Here is a 12,689-nt window from a genome sequence, read left to right as displayed (position 1 = left end):
CAAAATGAAGGGAAGACATGGACTTTATGCAAATACACAGCTTCTGAAGGGTTAATGAACAATGAGGAATTTGTGTATAGCTCATTAATTGTTATATTGCATCCCTTTATCTAAATTGTTAGTGGTCTGCTTAGTCAATTGAAACATATTGCTTTGATATTAAAGCTGCAATCAAAATCTTTATTCTTGTGCATGTTCTACTTGAGAATACTAATCCTTCAGAATAGGGCAATTGGAATTATCTTGAAAAGTATTACAATTCAATAAACCATATGCTCAAAAATAGAAACATCAGGTTCAGCCAAATATCCTAGGAACTGATGCAGTTATTTTGACTTTCCCATACAAACAGACCAATTTCAAATACTGTATGAAAAAGCCCAATAGGGCTTGGGTTTAAATTCTGGCCTCATGTTCAAGGAAAATGAGGATGATAATTCCATGCCAGCCCATCAAACAAAATTAGCTTTGCTGTGGTAGTACAACAGAGCCATGCACAGGGAGGGTGGTTATTGTGGATTGTGATATGGTACATGAAAGTTTTTATATTTGTTACATCAGCCCAGAGTATTCCAACTAGTTTATGATGCTATGTGTGGTGTATTTGCTCTAGATTTTCTCTCTACATCAAGGAGTGAGAGAAGAACTTTAAAACCTCTCCCGATACCAGGGAGGCTTAGTTATCTTGACAAAATGCTGTTTTCACCTCAATGGAGATAGCAGTGTGGACACATTCCCAAATTAGGCATCTACATTACTCCCTAGAAGGATGGGCACAAAGAAGGATGAACATGGCCCTTAGTGCCCAGGTAGCCCAGGGATGCTGCAGAGCCACATTGCATTAAGCCTGTGTCAGACCAGCCCAAGGTTACAAGCAGTTTGAGTGGAAGACAAAAGCAATAAATGGAACAGACTGAAAAGAAGGGAAATAAAGGATAACATTGATCAGTAGAATTGGTGTTCAGTCACCTATGTTTTCAATCATCACCAGGAGCAGAGTTTTAAAAGAGAACAGCAGTGGAATAGCCTTGAAGAAGTTTGTGGGAAAGAGGGTGCACAGGCACCTCTGCAGCCTTCATTTAAATAAGTCTAAATCCTGAGTGGCTTCATTCACCATGCTGGAGTTGCTTAGGAGTTGCAGAATTGTATTAAGACATGTGGGTTGCGCAGCAGAGTGATAAAGTTTTTGTCTTGGACACAGGGAAGTATTGAGAAGCTCAGTGTAACTGTGCCCATACACTCAAGTGTGCACACCAGCAGTGAAGGCACAGAATACCTTCAGCTGTCTAGAGGGTTGAGGTGCACCACTTAGAGCATTTCCATTACGTTTTAGGTAATATGGTTTCCTGAAAGAGACAGCAATACGCAGAGCTCTCTTCATTTATTTACCCTGCTAATTTAGAAGGTGCTGTGATCAGCATGTGTCTATGTAGAAGTGTGCCTGTGTGTGTGTGTGTGTGCATGCCCATTCAGGTGTTCAAAATGCCATATTACTGGGAGCAATAATTCTATAAATAGGGAAAATTACAGACCAGTGCAGTAGAAGAATGAATACCCATATTAATATTCTGGTTGTTTCCAAGACAAAAGAAGGATAAGAGCAGGAAGTGAAATAGGATTGTTCAGTCAGAAATGTCTTTCTATTATCCAAGCTGTTCACAGAAACCTGTGTTTTCATTCATCTGCTTTTGCATCTCAGATTGCTAGTGTCGTGACAGCATTTACTAAGAAATATTATGTAGTGGGTGAAAAAACATTTCACATATTTTGCTGTTAAAGTTAATTTGTTCGGTGGACATCAATTAAAAATCCAGTTTTCCAAAATGCATTTTTTTAGTGTTAAATTTGATGATATCAACTCAAATAAATCAAACTTGACTGCAACCTAAGGAAAACAAATGCTTGATCATTGTTTTAAAACACATGGTAAATAGAAAGCTCAATAATGAGGGGATGGTGCCAAGAATGCCAGAATATCATCTTCTTACTATGATTCAACTTAAGGTCGGTGACATTGATGTAACTTTGACGTCAAGAGAGGAAATATTTCATAGTAAACAGAGCAAGAATGAATCCCCTTGGAACAGTAAAGGTATAAATTGCTTTAGTTTTCATTTCTGTTCTGCTAAATTTGTATTTCATGTGTGGGATTGTAATTGATGACTGCTTACTTGTCTGGATGAAGAAGGTTGAAAAAAATGCATTCTGATTGTCAAGGTTGTTTGTGTTAGGGGCTAAAATAGCAGTCATCATGCTGAAATCTTTGTAAACAACATGCAAGCAATTCTTTTCTTCTTAAGGAAAACAGAAAAGGAGAAAAGAAGCTTCCAAGCCTAAATGTCCTTGTATCATCTGGCTGACATCTGGGAGTATAATGTACAAATTTTCCTGGAAATATGATTTGTATCAGCTAAACAAACTCCAGTGTACCAGTTAAAGCATTAGATCTTCAGTTAAAGCTTTGAGGGATTTGAGGAGATTTTAACACCAGGTATCCTAATTCCCTTTCTACCAAGGTTCACAGATAAAAATAAAGAGGTTTCTTCCATAGTATTTGTCAGTAAATACTGTAAAATCTATAATTATTATTTTCATGTGCCAATTTCTCAAGTCTTCCAAAGACTCCCAGTTGCCTCTCATTATCTGATAGTCCCACATTTAAATTTCCCCTGATCCCTTACAGACAAGATTATGTTCCAGTTAAAGTGTAATTCATTAACATTCTCTGTGTTGTAGAGGAAGTGCAGCAAAACAAAGCCCTCTCCAGTTAACATTATTTTCACATCTTTTCAGGAAGAGGTGGAGTTATTTCTTTATTTTTCTTTGCTGAGTTTTTATCTTGGTCATTGTTCTCTCATGAGATTTCCAGAGAGAGAACATACAGTTTTCTTTCCCTATATAGCATATGAGCATGGTCCACCTTCAACAGTATTTGGAACATGGTTTGGTTTTGGTATTATAACAGAGTGAGTGACTGAGACTGAGGATGCTTGGATTTTATCCTGCCCTTGACTTGGAACTGCCTTGAGGAAGTGACTTTTGTTTGAAGGGGGAAAGTCATCAAGTCTATCTAAGACATGGCAATTGTCAAAGCCTGATGAGTTAATGAAAGGGAAAAGACAACACTGAAACCAGTGGCAAAGGACTCAGATCAGTGACCCAGAGACTCATTCCAGTTCTGTCTTATTTTGTTTATTAACTCTGATTAGGGTTAAACCAGAAATGGAGTTGATGTTATCTTATTCAAGAGCAATGAAATCAGCTTAGATTTGTTTATGTGAGAGTGGAATCCATGGAGAACCTGTATTTCATTTCAGGAATGAATTTTTTTTTTCATTTCATTTAAGGAAGTAATGTCAAGTTATCCCTCTTGGGTCAGTTTTCAGAGCCCATAATAAAATATTTGTAGTACTTTAAGGGAGAATTCTATCTAATTGGGAAACGTTTGGAAGAGAAAGGAATCTGAGAAGGATCAGTAGCACACCTCTTTTTACTCTGAACTGGATGAATTTTGCAGTTTTCTATATTCACCCTTTGTTTTCAGTGCAATGTGCAATGTATAGAGAGTCCTTCATATAGATGTTTTTCTCAGCTGGCAATACTGTTCATTCTAAGATGGGGTAGTTGGGTGTTTGTAAGTCTGTAAGTCTGTAAGTCTGCAAGTCTGACTTCTCTCTTATAGGCATCCTGGTCCTTTGGGTGATTTTTGGGTAAATCCACCATATCCCATAGATCCCTTCCCTTCTGTGGATCTCTAGTGTATTTCATTTTTTCTTCAAATGGATGTATTGTCCCTCATCCAAGAAAGCATGTATAAGAGACTAACAGTGTGTTTTAAAGCAAGGACGAACAACAGGTTTACAGAAAATACGTATTTGAGACTTTTGACCAACTGTGTTTGTTCACTGGTTAGTATTAATACAACTCAGACTGCAACTGCTCCACTGTAAGAATACATGTTTATGTTTTGTTTGTGTGTAAGCTGTAATTGTTATGGAGCCTGTTCCCTGGAAGAAACATGCAAATAAATCATTATGTGTTTTTCTGTGCTCCATTATACACTTCATTCAGTTCACTGCCTTCACAAGACCCAAGAGTACTAGGATGTGATAAAACAGTGGCAAAGGCTGTTCCATTGTTGATTTCCAGAGTGCCATCCTCTCTGGTACTCGGGCAATCAAATAACCTTATGCTCACAGGGCATATACCTCAGAAATTGCAAGGAAAAGATGCAGAGGAGGTCTTTGATCCATCCCATGTCTTGTCCTCTGCACATCATGAAAGGACTCCAACTGCTGTAATTAGAAAAGGTCCAAACTTACTAAATTGTAGCCTTTGCAAAACTGTTTCATGTCGACGATTACTTTTGGGCAACCAACAGGTCTGGCTTAATTTATTTGCATCTGCTGGGGTTTGTATTACCATCCTTTTCTTTTTTAAAGGGGAAAAAAATGTGTATCCCCCCCTACACATGCACACTGTCTTCTAGTGGTATTGTAAAATACACTCTTCTGGACTCTGGGTTGCTGTAATGTTGTTTCAGCTGATAAGTGTTAACAAGAAGCCAATACAATGGGGTATGAAGGAAGCATGAGAGCTCCATCAGAGCAGATCTTTACAGAGAACAACAAACACTGTAAGATGATATGTGTGATCTTTTCCACCAGGAGTAGAGAGGCAATAGATTGAATGCACCAAAAGCTTTTTGAAACTCGTCTGCTGCTATCCAAGCTTTACCTCTTTGTCTACTTGTATAGTCAAATGAAACTCCATTTTCACTCCTTTCTCTTCTTTTTTCTTTCCTTTTGTACACTTTACTTGCCATTCTAATTAGCTTTCTATTACTACTTTAAGGGGCAAATAGTGATGCCTGTTCTATAGATGCTGAGAGCTTTTCTGCAAGCAGCTGTGCATGGGTTTGCTTACACTGTTAGGCAGGAAGGGCTGGAGTGAGGATGGCTGCTTGCCTGGACTGTGGGAGAGTGAGCATGAGCCCCTTTCCAGACTATGTCTGCATCACTAGGCCTTCTGGAGGCAAGAACACTGCCTTTGCTCATCCACAGAAGGGTAAAAATTATGTTCTCTGAAGAAGGGTAGTTAGGGAATAAATATGTAGATGATTGTAATATATTAAAGAGAATTAAACCTTCCTGTGTTCCTATAAAGTTTCTATGCCCTTACAAACTCAGCACAAGCAGTGTTCTCATTATTTCCCAATTCCATGTACTATGCACAGTCTAGGACTGTTCAGAGCAGCTGAAAACAGGTGCTAAAAGGGCACTAGGTCCCCTATAGTCTTACAGAGGTCCTCCTACCTGTATAAGGACAGGTTAGAGATTAAACAGGAGACTTCAGTGACCCTGCTGGTGGTATTTGCTTCCTCTTCCTCATCTGACACTGATCCCTTTCACAGTGCACTTAGAAGTCTGAGAAGTGTTAAATGAGAATTAAGTAGTTTTTATTAGGTGAAATGCTGAAGGGAAATGTGGATTCTTGGTACTGGTTTCTTGATGTACATGAAAGGAAGCCTTGTGCCAGAGAGCTCTGTTCCTTATATAACCTTTTCAATGTGGACACTCACACCATGCTGTTCATCTGCAGGCTTCAAAGCCTCCAGGAGGGTTTATCTCACAGGAAGTGTTTGTGAGGTACAGGGAGAGGAACAGTCTGCCTAGGATCACCCCATTTCCAATCTAAAGCCATCCAAATCTAATCCTTGTGGTGTGCAAAGGTTGTGATTGTTCATCAATGAGGGCCCTCCTGAGATATCTGGGCTTTCTGTGGAATGCTGAGGAACAGCTCTGCATCTGGGGAGACCCTGCAAACCTCCCCTTGCCTCCTGCTCAAGGCAGAGACAAGTCTGGCAGTTCTATGCTGCCGATTGCAGATTTGTGTGCATTTAGGGCTGGTCTATTTGTTCAGCTTTAACATTATGCCCATGAAAATGCTGGCCAATAAAGCATAAATGCCTTTGTCTCACTAACATTGGCACTTCTTGTTTCCTAAAGGACTCCTGAGGCCACTGAAATAATGCAATTAGCAGAAATATGGTGTGGTACAGCAGGGACAAAAGAGAATAAGAAAGGTTTATTTTGCAGAAGAATATGTAAGTGTAGTTTAATCCTACAGCCCATTAGGGTGACCATATCCACACCATGGGCAGGTGCAGGGGACTTGAGAGTTTGAGCAGAGGAGAATTTTGATCCCCCAGCCAAGTAATTGAGATTTCTTGCTCAAAATACAAAACCAGAAAAATACAGTATATGAAAATACCGTTAGCAGAGTAAATAGAAGCTGCTTTTGCCAATAGTTAAATATTGTTGCACAGCTATTGGCCAAGCCATTCAAAACACATTAAAAAAAAAAAAAAGGAAAAAATTTTAAAAAAACACACACACACACAAAAAAAAAGAAAAAAAAAAGAAAAAAATCCAAACAGACAGATTGTCTTCATGTTTCAGGAGAAAGCAAAACAGTCTGGAGGTGGCAGTGGCCTACACAGAGGAATGTTGTCCTGAGTCTCAACAAGTTCCATCTGGTCTCACAGACTCAGACTTAATTTTGTTTGATTTGGGGCATTTAAAACTATATTTGATTTCCTAATTGCCAGCATACTCCTTCTGGGCTGTTCAGTAGAAGTGAGATGCCCTTGTTAGAAGACATCTTCTTCTTCCCTTTCTGGTGCTAGCATGCAGAACAGGCACCTTTTCTCATTCCTTCATGTTCCCAACTTAAAATGCTAATGGTATAATACAGTGCTAGGACCAAGTGCTCTGCCTTTGCTGCTTGTCCAGTCCCTAATGATGGAGCACATGGCAAGCACAGCCATGCTTAAACATTCCTTCCTAGGTCTCTCATGGATAACTGTAAACATGAAGATACCAGTTCACAAAAGGCTTTCCACAGTTACCAGCACATAGCTCTGTTTTGAGTGGTAGATGTCATGCACATTTGCCCTGAGGAGTTCAGCTTCTTCTTTTGGACATTTTGGCAATGACAGACTGCTTCAAGAGGAGCAATGGAACTGCTACCCTGTTGTGAATAGCTATATTGCCACTCCTGAGTTTTTAATGCCCATTGGAGGCTTGTACACAATGACTTCTCTCCAGGGGTTTTTGCTGATCCCCTGCAAGCCTGCTTGTCTGCCCCTTCTGCCTCCACACAGAGCTGCTGGAACAAGGGGACTTATTCTGACTACAGCAGGCTTATACCCAACTACTATGCTCCAGGTGTTACTCTTTACTGATACTATGAGGAACAGTCACTATTTCACCTGATTTTAGCTTTTTCAAGATTTGGCTCCTGTCCTCTTTCTACAAAAAGTGAAGACAGGCACCTCTGGGGGTTCAGTCCATCTTCAGAGGTGAATCACACTGTACCTGCTTCCTGGTGGAAGCAGATTTACAAATTGAGCAGCCTGCTCCTTTGCATTCAGAAGGGGTGACTGGTGGAAGGAAGTTGCCCCAGGTGTTAGGCTCAGTCAGCAGAGTCTCAGCAGAGAAGCACTCAGCATGGAGGAGTGCCCACCTTCCCACCTACTTCCCATTCACCAAAGCACATTGCTTCCCAACCCACAGGGTACGTCTGTGCCTGAATGACAAAACTGTCTTCTTCAAGCCTGTGTGGGCAAGAGGTATATGCATCAGTAAACAAAATGTTTAGAAACACTTTGAAATCAGTCTATTTTTATTCTTTCCCTTCTCCCTCTCATTCTGTCCTGCCCCCTTTCTCATTTTGGTTCATTTCACCAAATAAATATTAAATGTTTTACTTTCACATGCTCTGATAGTTTTCTTCAACTCTCAGATTCTTTTCTTCATTTGAGAATATTTTAATATATTATAAAGTGTATTTTTTTAAAAAAGAAGGAGTTTTCACCAAACAAATCATCAGTCAAAACAAAATAAAATTCATCTTGTCTAATATTATAACCCTAATGCCAGGGGAGCTGGAGAAGTTTTGCAGGTCCTTCATCACCCCATCATGTCTCCTGCAGTAAGATGGGCCAGAGAACTGACCGCTTCTGTGGCCACTCCATTTGTCAGCTCCACTCAGAGCCAGAGGCAGTCCATGCCACCCCAAGGTGCTCTGTAGCCTGCAGCCCTGTGGCACAGCCCTGAGGGGGACTCACAGGACCAAACATAGGTAGACAGTCCCCTGTGGAGGGGAGGCAGTCCACAGAAGCTCCACAACAGTCAGAGAGGCATTCCTAACTGTTGGACTCATTGCAGCATTTTCTGCAGCATGGTACAAATTGAGAGAGGAGTGGGATGCAGAGAGATGAACTTTCACTTCTTTGGAACCTACAGATGTGAAATATCTTTGATGCTTTTTCTCCAACCATCCAAGCTCTATCAACTGGTAAGAATTTCAAAATTAAGGAACATTTCCTACTTCTCCACAGAGGGGGGAAAAAAAATACAACAAACCAACAAACTACTTTGATTCAAAAGATGCTTATAGGAAGAGGACAAAGACCATAGGCCTTTTCCAGTGCTGCTGCCCCGCAAAAATGACCTTAGTCCCAAGCCTGGAAGGAGAGTTAGATGCAAGGAATTTGTCTGCACTTCTGGATCACTTTAAATCCAATTGGATGTCATTTGCCAAGGCTGATTGCACCAAAGGGGGCATGTGAGTTTGACAATGCTCTTTTGTCCCCAGGCTTTAAGATTCAGTCCTCTAATTAATACATCCTTTTAACCTCAATGTATGGGCCCACCTTTACAAATAGCTTGGCAAGTGTGTAAGCCAAAGAAGATGCTGACCTTATCAGCTAGGATGTGAGCTTGCAATGTGTCAGCTGTATTGAAAATATTTCCATGCAGAAACCTCCTAGTCCTAGATAATTTGCAGGATTTCCATGTGAGAAATTCAGTCTCCACTGGGGAGGAAACACTTAGCTGGGACAGCATGTCCGTAGTCTCTGGGAAAAAAGACATGCTGCAGTTTTGCACTCCAGCTTCCAAGAGCTTGCCCCAGTGCCTCTGTCTTTCCTAAGTCAGTTGCCCTCATATGCCCTGCTTCTGTGACTTCCACTCTATTTTGGTCCAAGGTTTTTGTCATGCCTTCACTTTGTAATTAGAAGTGCTGCAAAGTACAGCTCAGAGAGTGATAAAGGATGGGGAGGATGAAACAGCAAGAAGCTGCAGAAGGATGCTGACTTTCACTCCTCGCTCTCCTGGAGATGCAGCTGCTGGCACCACAAGGCTTCCTGTAGCTGCTGAGGTCCCCATGAAGCAGGGGACTGAGTAGGACAGAACTTTTTGGTATTTCAGGCAGCCAGCTTTGGGCAATTGTCCTTTCCCTACATGCAGACAGTGGGTAGCTCCACCACCCCAAGCTCTGGATGAGCATTGATCAGCACATGTGGGGCTGCTAACAGCCATCAGCAGAGCTGATCTGCTCTGTGAGCACAAGGCCAGTGTCTCCTTTGCCTGAGCAGTGGGGCTCAGGCTGGCCACAGACCAGTGAGTTCATAGGAGAGAAAAGCCACTTGCAGGGTTGGACCCTTGACCCACTGCAAAGACAGGAGCAGGAACAAGGAGCTAAATGATGTCTTTCCAGCACACACTGGGGGGAAGAGCTGTGGGTGGGGAAAGATAGCGCTGGTCAAAAGTCTTTACACAGGCCCACGGTGCAGGAAGGGAATGCAGGTTGGGAAGGATAAGGATGTCCTGTTCCTGGACCAGCAGGCACGCTTCTGGCTAGGGAGAGCAGTGTTACAGAGTTATGACATATGGGATAAATGCTTCTGATCTGCTTATGTTTTCTCTGGAGAGTTGTGTCTCAAGTGCTGAAGACCTAATGCTTTCACTTATTTGTCCTGCCCATGCCAGCCATACTTTTTGTTCATCAGGAAATGCTGTTACTAACAATTAAGGGGATCTCATAGACCAGTTGAAAAAAAGAATTGTCCAGGATTAACCCTTAGAAGAACCTGAGATTAAATAAAAAAACAACAATTATAACATTTCAAAATGACAGAAAATTCTCTGAGAAGAAAATTCTTTCTACCTCCTTCTGACACATGCAGTTTGTCAGCTAGACTGGCAGTCTGGGCAGGCAGAGAGGGTAACTTTCTGAAAATGGAGCCTGTGGTTTGATTGAGGAGAGACTGTGCACAATTAAGAATCCTTAGCATTTTCCGCCGTGAACATTATTCAGCCCTTATGTGGATAAAAAGGGGCACTTCCCAAGGCCAATATTGGATTTTTGCAAAAGCTGCATTCCTGCTAAAACCACACTTACTCTGAAGCCTATGTGATCTCACTTTTTTTTTAACTTGGCTATAAGGAATGCAATGCATTCCACAAGGTGTAACATCTGTCACACATCCACATAAGCATTGTTTATTTTTAGGAAACATGAGCTATGCTTACAGTTACTCGCTTTCACTTTGCATCCCCCAAATGAGAATCTGTAAAGAGAATCACAGCACTTAATTTCCAGTGGTTTGTAGAGGCATAATATACAAAGTGGGCTTCTGTAGCACACTGATAATCCTACATAATTACACATATATGCAGAACTAGTGTCAACAAACTGAAATCAAAGTCTACTTTGAAAAAAAAAAAAAAATCTGTGTTATTACACAGAATAAATCACATAGAGGAGATGTGCAGCTGTATTCAGATGCTTTCTAGAAGATGGAGAAGAAAGAGGTGATTGAGCAAGGCTTCAGTTTTGATCCAGAGCTGCTGCTGACTGCCTCTTCACCTCCAGCAACTTTGCTGGCTAGGTTTCTCCAACTGTGAAAGGCAGAGGGGATAATGTTTATGTAGAGGTGTGCTGTGAGAGCTATTGGCTGCATCTGTGTGAATGCTAATTTATTACTGGTGAAGTATAGCCCAGATGAAAGTGTTACAGCATGCAGCCTTCAAAGTGGATCTGTTGGTTGGCACTGCAGATTTTTATCTGAGAGGGCTGCATGACCTAGTCACAGTCTGGAGGTGATGACCACAGGGATAAACTCATAATTTGGGCAAGTACAACCAGGGAAGAAACACGCAGGGAATCTGGGTCTGGAAAACAATCATAGTGTGTTTTTCTCTGAATTTTTAGCTTTTTTTTTACACTGTACTTTATCTGATTTTCTAGTAAGTGATAGTCTATTGATCTAAATTCACCTCTGGTTAAGTCCAACACCCTGAGAGACATTCACCCACGCATACACCCAACAGCTCACAGCAAAGGAGCTTCTGAAAAGAGTACATATTCTGTACTGTACATGTGAATAGAAAGATAAAAAGTGCAAAGTAAAGTATTGTTGTTTATAACTGGGAGAATTTGGCCTTTAACTAGATGCCATGTTGTGTTGACATCTGTCTTCCAATGTGATAATTTTTTGTCCCTTTTGAACAAAATATGGTGAATATGATGGGGTGCGTCAAGTCTTTCCACCTTAATTTGAGGAAGCAGCCTACATACAGCACTTCAGTTTAGTGAACGTCCAGATGGCATATTTCTGGGGGAAGGGGTGAGTAAAAGCACACGTGTGTGTATGTGTATGTGTGTGTGTGTGTGACTGTGTGTGTTTGGACACCTACACGCATTTGGCTATGAAGCCACTGATCAGTATGTTCACAGCATAGAGGTAAAAAGGGATGTGTTTATTCTGTAACCCATAAAAGCATCTCATCATAACTGCATCTTCTGTGAGCCCTTTCCTCCTCCTTCAGGCAGATTATAGCACTTGCCACAACTCCAGACCAGGGGTGAGTCAAATATGGGGTTTGCCAATAGCCCACATCTCTCCAGTATCCATCTGACACACATCGTTCCCTCTTTGCTCCTCTTTCTTTTACACTTCAGGCAAGAGAAGGACTCAGTCTTCAATAAACTAAAAGCAAATGCCCCCTTCCTCATTTCCAGTACTTGCTTACCTTGAACAGTAAATAACCAAAGTTCAGACCATTGCCTACAAGTCACTGTGAAGAGCTGATTGGTGAATAAGCCCATATTGCACTCTAGGTAGGCCCTATAAATCCCACCCGCATCTCTTTCCCTTGAATGGGCATATAATCCACCCACCTCTGTAGCCTGGGGTGCTCGATTTATCAGGACAGCTTCACTTTACTGAGGCTGAAATGCCAGGTCAAACAAGAGGAGCAGATGCCTCTCCGCGTTGCATCCTGCAGGGTGAAAATATTCATGCTCTCAAAAGTGTGGGAAGATTCTTTTCCGAACGAGCAGAAAAACTAAAGTTGTACCTCCAGAGTGCTTAGGGGACAAGCAGGCCTGGAAGTAGCAGCACACAAGAGGAGAACCCCACAGAAAAGTGACAAGATTAAAGGATCTTCTCTCCCCCGCCCCCTTCTCCCATCCCTCCCCCAAACGGGTAGCAAAATCAAAGTTAAAAATGTATCTATGGAAGGGACTGATGAAAGATTAATAATTAATTTTAGAGCAGCGATACAGCATTTTTTGAAATGTAAATTTGATGCGCAAAAGTGGCATATTATGATAAGCAGGAGCAACAAGGGAGAGTGAGTACAGGAGGGCCTGTTGCTCAGAGACAGGCTAGTGAGGAGCACTTACAGCCGCCTTTATTTTTTCTCTTCCCCTCCCTCTCTCTCTTTATGCAAACTTATTATCTGAACTTAGGAGGTTTTGAAGAAGTTTAAGGGCTGCATATCTGAGGCACAGTCTTCAGAGCACATCTCAGCTGTGGTTTTGCCTTGAAATCTAAA

Source organism: Parus major, chromosome 3 (assembly GCF_001522545.3).
Source record: "Parus major isolate Abel chromosome 3, Parus_major1.1, whole genome shotgun sequence".
NCBI lineage: Eukaryota > Metazoa > Chordata > Aves > Passeriformes > Paridae > Parus > Parus major.
The sequence above is the reverse complement of the archived record's forward strand: the minus strand, read 5'-3'. Positions refer to the sequence as shown.